We start from the raw sequence: 14,516 nt of genomic DNA on the forward strand, positions 1-14,516 counted from the left end.
TTAGAGTTACAGGCAACTTAGAAAATTGGGAAAGGTCCAAAAAAAATTTAGTGGCATTTTCTCTGCTGTAGCCACCATACAAAGTGCCTGGATGTCTCAATGAAGGCATCCAGAAGATCATGCACCCAAACCAAATCTTGAAAGAACATTGGGTGTTGTCTTGGTGGTTTTTGGGTTCCCCATGAAGCCATATTTTGAGTGGGTTCTGCCCAGCCAAATTTCCTCTGGTGGGTCCCTTTAGAAAAACCATAATTTTTGGTTGTGGGTTCCCTGACAAGCAAAGCTGATATCACAGAAATCACATACAGCCAGCTTAACATTATGGCCTCATGCAATGTGTGATTCCTGGTAGTGGCTTTCTAACTGAAGGATATCAGAGGCCGAGTAAGACCTTCTATCCTTTGTGAATGTTCTTATAGAAAAATATCACCTAAGAAATCAGAGGCTCTCAGAAAACATTTTCCACTTGCATATAGTTTTATTTCTTGGGAATGTATAAATGATAGTATAAGTTGATACATATAATCAATTTGCACTAAAACAAGATAACAGGAGAATTAATGACATTCTGGAATTGGAAGGGAAGTTAATGTAATGTAATGTTAGTTACATTAACATAATTTTGTGAATGTACATCATCTCTACTTCCCAAAATTAGAGAGGGTTCCTTTTGAGGTATTTTCACTACCCTTCTTCCTTCAAACTCAAATTTTGTTTAGCGTACTGGTGTCTAGGCTGCAGCTCTTCCTCCTATTTCCCAAGGTTATTTTCAGATAGCAATAGTACTTAGACTTATATACCACTTCAAAGTGCTTTACAACCCTCCCTAAGTGGTTTTAAAGAGTCAGCATATTGCAACAATCTGGGTTCTCATTTTATTGACCTCAGAAGGATGGGAGGCTGAGTCAACCTTGAGCTGGGCAGGATTGAACTGTTGGCAGTCGGCAGACTTAGCCTGCAATACTGAATTCTAACCATGGTGCCACCATGACACCATCATTATTTCAAAGCTACAATAAGCTTAAAAAGAGGGAAAAGCTTATAAGTGATCCTTACTGTATAGCCATCACAGTGTCCCCATAGTCATGTGATCAAAATTTGGACACTTGTATGTATGGCATGTATTTATGACAATTGCAGCATCCTATGGACATTGATTACAATTTACAAATTTCCCAACCAGTTTCCAACAAGCAAAGTCAAGGAGAGAATTCAGATTCACATAATGACAAGAACAGGTTAAGGATAGATTGTCATGGAGAAACATAATCATAATGGCACATAATCAAACAGTGAAGATGGGTACAGCCATGAAGTTTTATTGGTAACTATATAAAAGGGATTTATTATTGCTGATTATTAAGGGGGCTGGAAGCTAAATAGCAATAGCACTTAGACTTATAAAACTTAATGAAATATGTGAAGAACAGTTGTAGGAATTGGGTATGACTAGGGGTGACATGATAGCAGTGGTTCAATATCTAAGGGGTTGCCACAGAGAAGAGGGGGTCAACCTATTCTCCAAGGCACTAGAAGGCAGAACAAGAAGCAATTGGTGGAATTTAATCAAGGAGAGAACCAATCTAAACCTAAGAAATTTCCTGACAATTAGAATAATTAATCAGTGGAATGATTTGCCTCCAAAAGTTGTGAATGCTCTATCACTGGAAGTTTTTAAGAAGAGACATTTGTCTGAAATGGATAGCCATTTGTCTAAAATAGTATAGGGTTTCCTCTTTGAGCAAGGGGTTGGACTAGAAGACCTCCAAGGTCCCTTCCAACTCGTATTGCTTTCAAGAGTACACCCTTGGTGTTCCCTAATAATCTTCATCTAAGTAACAATCCTATCTGATCCTGCTTATCTTCTAATCCCAGACAAGGTACAATTATGATGGGGCCAGAGTTCCCAGGATTCCCAGCCAACAATCCAATGTTTGGAAATTCTGGATGTTGAAAACCCAAGACTGAAGAATGGGGAAGCTAGCTGTTCTGTCTAATCTAATTGGAATTGGGAACACATCTAAATGAGTAGATGGCTGAAATTTCCTATATAGTAAGCATTTCCTATTTGATGGTCAATTCTGCAACGCGAACTTTAGTTCACCTTGGAGATATATTTTTCTACAAAGTAGCATGAGTAACTTTTTAGAAGTGGAGAACTGTTGTACTTGGTAGGGATAAGATAAGTTTACTTGAGTGGAAATTTTAGATTTTAAGCTCCTTCATATACAGTATTTTATTTCAGTTTATAATAGAATGGATGTAGAGATGACAAGTATGTCTATCATGAATTATATGTTTATCAAATGTCATTTCCATTGTTGATTTCCCTTAAGAAAACTACAAATAAAATACTACAGAGAAAATAGTTATGTACATGTGTGATAGTGATTATATAGAAGTGTTTAAATGCATTTGACTTGGATAGTCCATTTCCACTTGTCTGCCTATGAAAGAAACGTATGTTCACGAATACAATTGTTAGTCTTTCCTTTTAAAACTCTTCATTGATATATTTATATACTCTATCATAAAAATGTACCTCAGGCAACATTTCATTTGGTTTACAAAATCAGAGAGAGACCAGAGATTTATGGGATTAGAAAGAGGAAGTTTATCCAGTACATAAAGCTCTTTTCATCTGCTTTGTATTCTCTGTTTGATTCCTATTTGGCTGTAAAATATATTTTCTGCACATCATTATTATAGTTGGCTTTTGTCACAGCCATTGGAAGATATTGAGATCATAACGAATCCACCCTCAGTCTTATCCTATGTGTATGTTGAAAGTTTCCAGCTATTCTCAATGCTGAAAGTAATATACAGTACATGAATGCACAAAAAAGTAACGTGTTTGAATTGCAGGCCCATTGGAAATTTTGCGAGCATATTAGTTGCCGTTGGGACCATAAACGTACTGTTAGTGTTTGTTTCCATGGCAAGGGAACACAAGAGAACAGGTGATAAAACAGTTGCTGCAAACTCTGCCTTTTATGAACATGCACGTGATGTCATGCAAGCACAGAAAGATACAACTTGTATTAAAATATGATGCACATTTTGTCATTTTGTCATAGTTGTGGTTAAGTCATATCTATGGTTATCAAGATTATGCAGCCAGTCACAAAAGATTGTGGAAGGGGGGAAGACAAAGTGGCAAGCTTGTATCTCCCCATTATCCCAAGTTACTCACTCACTCACTCACTCACTCACTCATCCTGGTGGATAAACTTCTATGCAAAGCATTAAATTGCTACTTTTACTTTCCAAGAATGCCTGATTTGGGACCAAGAGGCATGCTTTGAAATGAAGGGGATGCTGGAAGTTATTCCTTTGGTTTTCAGCAGGGAATTTTAGTAATAATAATATTAATAATAACAGCAACAACAACAACCCCCCAGTGAGGCACTACCTTGACATGGTTGTAGAGCTTGCCCACTCCAAAGATAATGAGATTCAACCATACTGGACAGGTATCAGAGGAGCCAGATGATGAGTGCCTCTCCCATAAATCATATGACGAGATGTAATTTATAGAACATACTGGATCATTACCCAGGTCAACAAGGACTACACTAGGTATGAGAATTCCTGGACATTTGATGACAAATGGGTTATAGAAATAAGGATTGTGGGCTGACCAACTAGGGCCAGGAGCTGCAGGATTACTGGAAGAAAAGTTGTTAACTATCACAAATATACAAAGACTGAAAACAAAGAAATAATTGTTTGCTATTACAAATCAAGTCCAACAGGAAGTGGATATCTGAAAAGACTGCACCAGTTCTGGAAAGAACAACATAGAGAGACAGAAATAACAGAACTGAGGCTAGCAGATCAACACTGATTTATAATACAAAATAAAGCATTTGCAAAAGAAGAACTGGGCAAACTGCAAAGGTCTATCCAAGGCAAAGAAATTGAAGACTTGCCAGAAGTAGCTCATATTGTTCCAGGGGCAAACCAGGGGGAGTCAGCAGTGGAGGATAGCATAGTTATAGAATTGTTTTTATTCCCAAACCAGGCACCCTCTCCTCTGCCCTCAACAAAGCCTTTTAACTAAAAAAAAACAAAAAAAAACAAGAGGAATTGAAACAGAAAATAACTGAGCATATAGAACTGCACAAAAACAACAGAATAACATCACCTGCATTGAAGCTTGATCCAGCACAAATATTAAAAGATGCCAGCACTGTAATATCAAACAACACACCAATTCACTGTAAGAAACAAACCAACCAATCAATCAGAATAGAGCTGGAAGGGACCTTGGAGATCTTCTAGTCCAACCCCCTGCTCAAGCAGGAGACCCTATACTATTTCAAGTGACTGTCAAGTCTCTTTCTAAAAACCTCCAGTGATATCCAACTAATGTGCAGCATGGTTGCATTTGTTGAATGCAAAATCAACAACACAGCAAAAATAACAAAAAAACCAAACAGTGCACCACCAAAATGGAAGATAAGATTGGAAAATAAGATCAGCATTCTAAGATCAAATACAAGTAAGCTAGAACAGATGAAAGAAAAAAAAGCTGAAGAACAAGAAGACCAAAGAATATCTGATCGAGAAATGTAGCAACAAAGAAAGTGAAGGAAGCACTAGAAATAGATAAGCAAATAATAGCCATAGCCAAGTTCAGGAGTTACAAAACCTCAGTTGCAGACTGTTAGCAGAATCTTCAATTCACTCGAATCAGAAGCATTTCTACTAATCCATCAATGGGGAGACTGTAATGAAGCAGTCAAAACCCGATAAAGAAGAAGCAGTATGGTTTTGGGTGCAGCTATGTGACAATCCAAAGAAATAGAAGAATGCAGCTTGGAGTGGATAAAAATGAAGAAGAATCTGAAATGAAAGAACTTGTAACAACAGGAGAAATGGTGGAGTACTCCTCTTCAAAGTACTCCATTTTTTCCCTAGAACAGATGAATCCTTTCAAGGTTGGTTGTCTGTTTACAAAAATATATACTTCATAGCACAAACTAATTTCTGGGATGCTGAATGCCATATGATATCATCAACCACTTAATGTTCTAGAAGATATTTTCCTGAACAAAATATATCATTCTGGCATACTTGGATTAGTTTACTAGGGAGACGAACAAAATATTGAGATGAAGTAATCTGTTCTCAACCTCCCTATTTATTTATTGAATTACCAGGCTGATTTACTCTTTTTCACTATTCTGAAGCATTAAAAATACATTATAAATTTTGATATTTTTCCCAATTTTTAAAAGTTAGTCTAGATTGTTGGATGCGCTAGTTACCAAAGAAAGTATTTTTTTCTTTGAATCAGCTTGCAGAGCAATAACAGTGTGCAGTCTTTTGAATTACAGTTATGCAGATCTCTGACACAAAGGACTCTTGTAAGTTAAATGTATGGCTTGCAATTATTTTGGTTTTCAGAGTATTTATAATTGAATTTCACAGTTACTTATTTTCAATATGAAATCGAGCAATCACATAATATGGCCAAATAATACTGAGAAAGAAACTATTGCCCTGTGAAGGCTGACTTTAAAATCTTATTTTTTTAAAAAAAAAAAAGCATTTCTGTATTGGGAAAAAAAATTGCACTGCAGTAGCTGTTAACAAATTACAGCAAATATCGCCCCAGCTAAATATGGTTGAAATTATACATTTTTTTCCTGAACAGAATGCAATTCTGTTTGGCTGCATCTCAAATAAAACTTTGGTTGCATGCTCAAAAGAATTGGAGGAAGCATGAAAAAGACTCTGTCGCTTTAAAGGCTTCCTCCCCCTTCCTACACCTTCAACCACTAATTGCCTGCAGCAAATCTTTTTGGGGAATTGCGTGCAAACTCTGACATAACCTTGGGCTTAACATAAACTAAACTCTCTCAGGTCATTGGCAAATAACAGGTATATCCGGTTATGCTTTTGTTGTACCTGTCTACTCACAAATTAAAAATGTATGTAAAGTACCCCTAATCAAAGGCAGAAAAAAGAGAGAGATAAAGCTAATAGTCATGCTATTTTTACACACTTTATCAACATCATTAGCAGCAGATGAAATAAAACTCTAAGATCCTCCTGGCAGCTCAAACATTCACACTGCTGGGAGTAATTCAGGATTCCTTAAAAACATAGCAATTGGTTGAATGGTTGATTTAACTTGATTTGTAGGGCTACCCATCTTAATACACAACTCTGGGACCCTTACAACAACGTAATCTGAGAACATGCCCAATCCCTTAATACAGATGGCTTGCAGGGCACTATTCATATGTGGGAACTCAGCATCTCAGGGCTAGAGATTCCAAGATTTCTTCCTTTTCTTTATTGATTCAGAAAAAGGAGACTAAATCCAACACCCTCATCTGGAGTTTGTCCCTTGGACCTCTCCTGGGTCTGCAGAATATTTGGAGAATAATTAGATTCAATATAACATGTAATTAGGTTTAAATATGACACCAAGAAGTCATGACTGCTGCAATGTCATATCATAATTTCTTAAAAAGAAACAGTAAAGGCCTTGGGATGTGTATTTGCATTCAATTAAAATCATGCCATTTTTAATCTGTTGTAAATGAGCCCCATATTTGCCCACACAAGGTCCGTATCTATAGGCAATCCAGTCATAAGTGGCTAGTGCAATCAGGTCCCCAATACATTGAGTAAAAGGGGTCATCTATTTATCTTTCCAATGCTGTAATATCAGTCTTTTGACCATAATAGTAAGGGCATACAGAATCAATTTATACTGTTCAGTTGTCAAATTCCAAATACTGTGTAGTTCAACAGAATATTATGATCTGAAAATTTCAGTGTTTGTGCACAGTCATATTTATGTAGCCCGTTATGCAAAAGGAATGACACACACACATACACACACACACACGAATAATAGTTGCACTAGATAACTAGAATTCTAACTATTTACTATTAAAATTATATATACTTTTTTTTCTTTATGCACTTTGATATTTTTAACTTTGTGTTTTGTTTTTCTTGTTTCCTTTTGCCACCATTTTAAGAACAAAAATAACGTGTGTGTTTTTTTAAAAAAAATCATACAAAAGTTAACAGCGCAGTTCAACACTATAAAGAATATGTTCATTTTAAGTTAGAAAAAAAAGAACAAATCAAATGAAACAATGGTTTGTTTTAAATCTCAAAAAGCTTATCAGGGTCAGATCACATTATTTACTTAAATGGGAAACCACAGGGAAAATCCCAGGATTACGATACCAGATTGGGAAGTCAAAAAAACATCTCAGAAAAAAGGAAAAAGCAAACCCATTGTGCACTGTTGCCAAGGCAACTCTTGTACACACAAATGTCCATGAAGTCGCCAGCAGTCAAGCTTGATGAAAAGGTGATGTTATATACTTTTATAGTATATTAATATTAAATTAATCTCATTTCACATGGTCCTACATATTCTATCTTCACCGGACACTTACTGGAGTGTATACTAGTATGCTATTCTGTGCCAAGTAGGCTCCTTTCAAATGGACCTCAATTCATCTCCTGAAGAACAGTGGAAGCTCAGATGAAAGATGCATTCAGAAATTGGAGCTTGCCTGCCTGCCTGCCTGCCTCTTTCCCTCCACTCCTCTCCCCCCCGCTTTTGAATTAATATATGCACTGATAAAATACATAATCAAAGAAACCAGAGGAAAGATTACTTGAATTCTGGTGATTTTTAAACTTCCTAATTCCATTCCTGGTTTATTGCAGGTAGGTCCCTCAGGGTACCCAAAGGTAATTAACACAGGAGATTCAGCATTTCCTCGAATAAAGTTGACAGGATAATCTCATCAAATAAATGAGAAACAATTCCCTGAGATAGCTGTAGTAGACAGAGACATGTCACAGCAGTTACTAGGATTTCTGTCAGCAACTACCACAAGGGGTTCTTAACAAATAAATGAAGTGCCTGATCCGGCTCCATGGGAGTTTTTACAAGATGCTATACAGTGGGGAGAAAGGAGAGACGAAACTATAGATGCAAATCCACACTGTAAATTTCTATGCCTTGGGGATAGCACATTCTGCTTTTTCTTGGAAATAAAATAAACGATTTCCTTAAATCATTTATTGCATCTTTGAAGTGTGAGTGAGTCATCTTTGATTTGGCAGGAATATGGTAAAGGAGGTTGGTGAGTATTGTCTGAGCTTCCTGGGAAGAGAGGTTGTCATAAATAAATAAAAAATTCTTTAAGAAAAATATCCCAATAATAATGCCAGCAGGGTAGAAATATTTAACTAAATATTTAAGATCAAACTATTTATCCATGTTTATCTCAATTATCCTGTTCCACTTCACAATTAAGCAATAAATGCTACTGCAACTAACAATTGTTTCCAATGAAACATTCGAGAATATTTATTAGAATCACTCTCATACTTTCTCTTCATTCTCTTCCCAAACAAATGTACAAAATTGAAAGAGCAAAGGTTTCATGAATCCTGATTATATTAGGACAGTGCAGGACGTTGGGATATAAAAGTAGCATAAGCGTTAAGAATTAAATTTAAAGGATTTCAGTATTTTGAAATACTGGGCAGAATAACTTGAAAAGTAAGAGTTTTTAAAGCTCATAACTGATATATAGCACAATATTTAAACACAGATACAATTACTATTCAGGAAAGCAAAAGCAGCAGACAAATAAGCAGTTAATATCTACAGTGTATCAGAAAGAAATCTGGAAAAATATATTAGCATCTCCCCAATTCAGAATTTACGGTGACAGAAACCATAAGAAATAACTGCTGTATAAGGGTTTTCAGTCCAAGCTGCTGAACTCACTTTGGTTTTCATCTTGCTGTAAAACCAGATAGAAGAGATCAGTTAGGTCTCTGAGAAGTTGCAGGAATTCCAGTGTAAGCATCCAACGAGATAGCTTTCCAGTCTCATCTTGAACACAATAGATTGCAAGTCTATTAAAGTTTTTTTTAAAATTATTTTTGCCAAAACTATTCCACCCTTTGTTCTGCACACTCAATAAATGCAGGGGTCTAGGCTGCAGTTTGCTCAGACTTTAATAAAGATCATGAATAATGAACATGACATGAATAATGCATGTGGTAGAAGTTCATCCTGAAGATGTGGCTTGGGAGTCTTCTAATATCCTGAGCTTTGTATCTCTCAGATCCTTTTATCTATCCTGCCTTGCATAGATTTCTAGCAATAGCAATAGACTTATATATCACTTCACAGTGCTTTACAGCTCTTTCTAAGCGGTTTACAGAGTCAGCATATTGCCCCAACATTCTGGATCCTCATTTACCAACCTCAGAAAGTTAGAAGGCTGAGCCAACCTTGAACCTGGTGAGATGCTAACTGTCAAATTGCAGGCAGCTGGCAGCCAGCAGAAGTAGCCTGCAGTACTGCATTTTAACCACGGTGCCACCATAGCCATAAGGAAAATATGGCTGTGATCCATTCACATTGCAGCTGTTTATATCTTGGAATGCTGTGGATGGAAAGGTCTCATTATTTCTATAAAATAATGAACGCTAACAAAGATAGCATCAATAGCATTAAGCACCTTGGATACAATCCCAAAACATCTGGAGTACCACTAAAACTCCATCGGCACTGACAGAACCACCATCAGTTAATTGCACTTTACTTGGAACAACTTGTGTCCTATGACAATACCTACAGCAACTTAAAACAATGTCTGCCTCTCTCAGGTTCTTGAGGAGGATTTTTTAGGTGGATAAAAATGCCAGATCCAGCCTAAATATCTGGTGGTTGAACGCAACCAACCATAATAATACTGCACTTTGAAGCAAAGGCTAAATGATTGATTTTCATCCTAAGATTTATCTATTTGACTTCGGTGGTTTGGAACTTGTCTACAATAAGATGGAGTGGATATCATTCCTTGTTGCACTCAGACTGCAAGTAATGCTGGGGAAGCTAATAAAATTCTGAAAATGAGCAGCAATCAGCAAATGCCTCTTTGGTAGTTTATCATTTGAAAAGAGTCCCCCCCCCCACCCCTTTTTAAAATGGCTTTTGGAACTTCCTTGCCCCCAAGTCAGAAATTCTTCTTCATTTTGAAACAGGAGAACCCAAACACTTTAGTAAAAGACCTAGGGTGGCTTTAGCACATAATAAATGAAAACCATCCAACTCTCCCAGCTCAATTTTTTTTAAAAAAAAAAACAAACCCTAAAAGTTCTAATTGTATCCACATGGATGGGACAGCTCCTCCCATTTTGTATCGGTGTCCCATCCACTGCTCTCCAGAATTATTAACTTCAATTCCCTGCCACTAAAAAGTGACCTACCTCTCATTTATGCCTCTCGTTATGCCAACTCAACAAACTGCACTTTATTCAATAAAACATGGTTGTATGATTTAGCACAATGGATCAAGTTTAAACATTCATCAGCAAACCTGGGTTCCTAAATTTTACCCTTCTGTTGCTAATGATAGATTTATGGATGGGGTGCCAGATGAGTAGATGACTGAAGGTGTAGCAGGTGTTGTGTACTATCATTTTTTTAAAAAAAATTGTTGTGGTTTTACCAGCTGGTGGCACGATACTTATTCAAACTTGGTTGAATTGAAAAACTAACTTGGATAAGATCTGGTTAATTCTGAATGGGAGGCCACAAGTAAATTTCAGGGCTGACACCTGGACTAGAAAACTGAAAAAAATATCCTAAATGATAGTGATAAGCAATTTCTATACTGTTGTCCAGAAAAATCACACGGATGTATCCATAGAATTACCCACATTTATCATATGTAATTATGAGATGAGCTGCATTTGAGAGAGTCTATAGTACTGTTGCTTCTTTTTAATCAGCTAAATTCATTTACCACATAAAGGGAGTACATTACTGACCTAGTGGGTGAGATATGTGGGAGTACTACAACAGCTCACTTATGCATTTAACAAAATGCAGGTTGCAGCAGTTGAAGGGGGGCAAATACCTTAGATCTGACCAATAAAAGAAACTGAAAGCATTAAATTTTGAAAAAGTTATCAAGTGACCACAAACCCCCTGGGTATGCTATACAGCTTCACTGATCCTAGGGCTTATCTTTGCCCTAGCCCTCAACTTCTCTAGAGAATTAAGTGAAGCTGTCAGTCAGTGAATCTGGAGCCTTTTGTATGTGAAGCACACAAACTCTGTTCAGGTGGGATGTATGGTTGTGCACACTAATCCTGCCCTTGCAGTCTTCCACGCATGTCTTTTGATGTGCATATCTGAGCAATTTTTTTCCAGGAGGTTTTCTGAAAAGAATAAGGCGCAACTATGCTAGGCGCTACATACCAGAGAAGCTCCATGAAAAATATGTTTAAGGCTTTGAAATGGAGGCTGAATGAGAAGAGGAGACTAAGATGAACATTATTATCTCAGGTGTCTCAGAATATTTACATGTATGGATCTGTGGAAGTATACAAATATCTTTATATATTTCATTGGTATATTCTGTACATGCATGAGACTTCCATATATCATTTCTACTCAAATAAATACCTAAGGTGAACTAAAACTTACAATGATCAATGAAACTTCCCCAAAATTACAGGTTCCATCCATTGATAATTGCATTCTCATCAGTCTTTTAATCCTGATTGACGGCACCAAAGTAGAATTACTCAAGGCAGCATAAGTCTCACAAATTCCCATCTGCTTCTGAGGACAGGGAAACGAAAGGTGTGAAAGTAAATGTTTTTTATTCATGTAGCTGGAGGCCTTTTCTTGGAACAATTTACATGTCTTACTTAGTATATACAATTTCTGCAAGCAGAGCTGAGGGAAACACAGATAATGGTGGATGTGTTGACTGAGGATCATGAGTTAGGGGCCTTGGCTTTTGTATCTGGCATTCTACAGTATATTATATATCTCTCTTTTTGAATTTAAGTTATTCTTCGCAACAGTATGCTGCTTAGAGTTATAAGATGGTCACCTATATGATTTTCTTAAAATAAATAAGCAAAAAGGGAGCAGTATAGCAGACTAGAAAGAACAGATTAGGGGTAAATTGTCATGGAGAAAATCTGTAAAGTCACTAGGAGCTGAAAACAACTTGATAAAAGTGAAATGCTTAACTTACAGTAGTTACTAACCTCTTACCGGTTTTGTATTAAACACAGGACAGTACTTTTTTATTTTAAAAAAATCTATAGCAACCTATCCAGCAAACCTATCCAGGCCATGAGTCTTGTAAACAGCAACCTATATGCAGGAGACTTTGTTCTGAGAGTGAAGTGTCACACTCTTCTTTTAGTGAATTTAATTCATTTGCAAACGTTTTATTTTCCCTTCCCTATTGCTAATGAAGTCATGCCTGAATCCTTATTCACTTGCTGGTGAAGTGCATGATCTGTACAACAGACATTAGGATTTGTAGCTTTGCAATGCTTATTAGGAAATCATTATTTTCCGAGACTAAATGATTAAGCAACTAAACAAACTGTTAATTGGTTCTTTAATTGTTTAAATCAGTGTTTAAGCAACTCAACTTGGCAAGTTTAAGATGAACTGATTTTAACTCTCAGAATTCTACAAGTTTAAATCAGAAGCAAGGAATCAGTATTTTTTAAGAAACTAGATGTCCTAAGGCAGTGGGTTTTTTTAAAAAAAAATTGGGCAACTTTAAGATGGCTGGACTTCGGCTCCCAGAATCCCCAAGCCAGCAGGCTGAAATCTATGCTGTTTTTCAGTGCTTTTTAAGCAGAATTCAACAATGTGATTTCTATGTCTGCAGTATTTTCACCTCAAGCTGAAATGGATGTTGTTATATCTAATAGTACATGCCTAAAGAGCCAAAATAATCATATACAGGAAGTGCCGGATGTATAGAAACAACTTTTCCCAGTGAGGGAGGTGCTGAACAACTGTACAAGACAAAATTTTGGATGATTTGTTTCTTCCTTCCTCGCCCCCTCCTCTTCTACTCCCTGCTTTTGGGGGCGGGGGGAACCTGTTCCAGTTGGACCTTTCTTGACAGCAACATTCTCTTCTAGATGAGAGTGTTAAAGAGTTACTCCATTTCAGAGCCAGCCAAAAAAATATGTCTGCATAAAATTTACTGTTCATGTTGCCACATTAACAAGGCTAACAAAGAGTGCTGCTGTCCTTACATCTTATAGTGAGCCAAGTTAAGGAGAGGGATTGGTTCTCCCCACCACCCACTCCTATCAACTGGAAAAGGACACTAATCTGTCCTCTGGCAGACAGAGTTGGGCAAGCATAGGTAGATACTTAGAATGACCAAAGGTGGGTGGCTGGAAGCAGGAGCGAGGGACTCCTTCTGCTGGATGCAATTCCTGGCCCTGCCTGGGATCTCTCAGTGCTGAATCTACTCCTTTTCTGAAAGAGAGCTAAACTTCTGTCCAAAAAGAGGCCAGCTGAATAGTCATAGATGAGAAGGAGGAGGCAGAAATTGTGTTAGAGAAAGAGGAAAATATGACTTCAAAACTGGAAGCTTTGGATGATTCACTTAAGGGAAAGTGAGGATCAGTCCAAAATGTTTCAGACATTTTTCTGTTTTTCCTCTGATTATACAGCTGACTATCCTTCATTTCCCAGCTGTTCCTTCTTTTAGACCAAGATAGCCAAGCTTGGAAAGTTTTAGACTTATGGACTTCAACTCCCAGAATTCCCCCTTGCTGGCTGGGGAATTCTGAGAGTTGAAGTCTACAAGTCTTAAAGTCACTAAGGTTGGACACCTCTTATAGATCTTCAACTCTACCCCAGGAGTTTGTCCCGCTTTCTTGCCAATTCATTGAACAATTATGCCCTGGTAATATTTCTTTTCTCCCAGTGATGCTGCTTTTGTCACATCCCGAGTACTTCTACCCATATCTAAGTGGTATATTCCCCTTTATGACCACATTATCCATGACAGTCCCACTGTGGGGAAAAATTTTTCGTAAGCCTTTGTCAGTTGAAGGAAAACCAGGTGGCTGGCAGTAATTCACAACAAGCAGGACATTTTGATTTCTATCAACTCCAGAATAGCTCCTGGCCTCTCTTTGCTCTCAACTCACCACCCCATGCTCAGATACCAACATAACTCTGCACTGAGAGTCTTTGTCATATTATCTAGTTGATCTTTCCCAATCTAGGCATCCTCCAGAAGTGAGGACTTAGATTCTCAGAATTCCCAGATAGTATGGCCACTGCTGAGAATTCTAGAGTAAAGCCCGCACATCTGGGTGATGCCTGGTTGGGAATTCTAGTCCACAGTAGCTTTCACTTTGCTCTTACCTACTGCATTTAGGTATTCACTACCTTTTGCATATTGTGGCTGATTGTTACTGACAATTATTCTGCCCTCAGCTGTACAGTAATTTTCATAAGGAAATTTGTGTAGGGGATTTTCGGGTGTGCATTATATGAATGTCCTTGAAAATGCAGATTTAGGGTGTAGAGATAACAATCTTATTACATACAAGGTAAATGATTCCAAGATTAGAGAAGTGCTTAACTTTATCATTGATCTCACTAGTGCTTCCAACCCTTGAGGCATGCAAACAAGAAAATGAAAAGCAAATTAGGT

Source organism: Pseudonaja textilis, chromosome 1, assembly GCF_049901715.1.
Source record: "Pseudonaja textilis isolate UNSWEBS1 chromosome 1, rPseTex1.2, whole genome shotgun sequence".
In the NCBI taxonomy this organism is placed as follows: domain Eukaryota; kingdom Metazoa; phylum Chordata; class Lepidosauria; order Squamata; family Elapidae; genus Pseudonaja; species Pseudonaja textilis.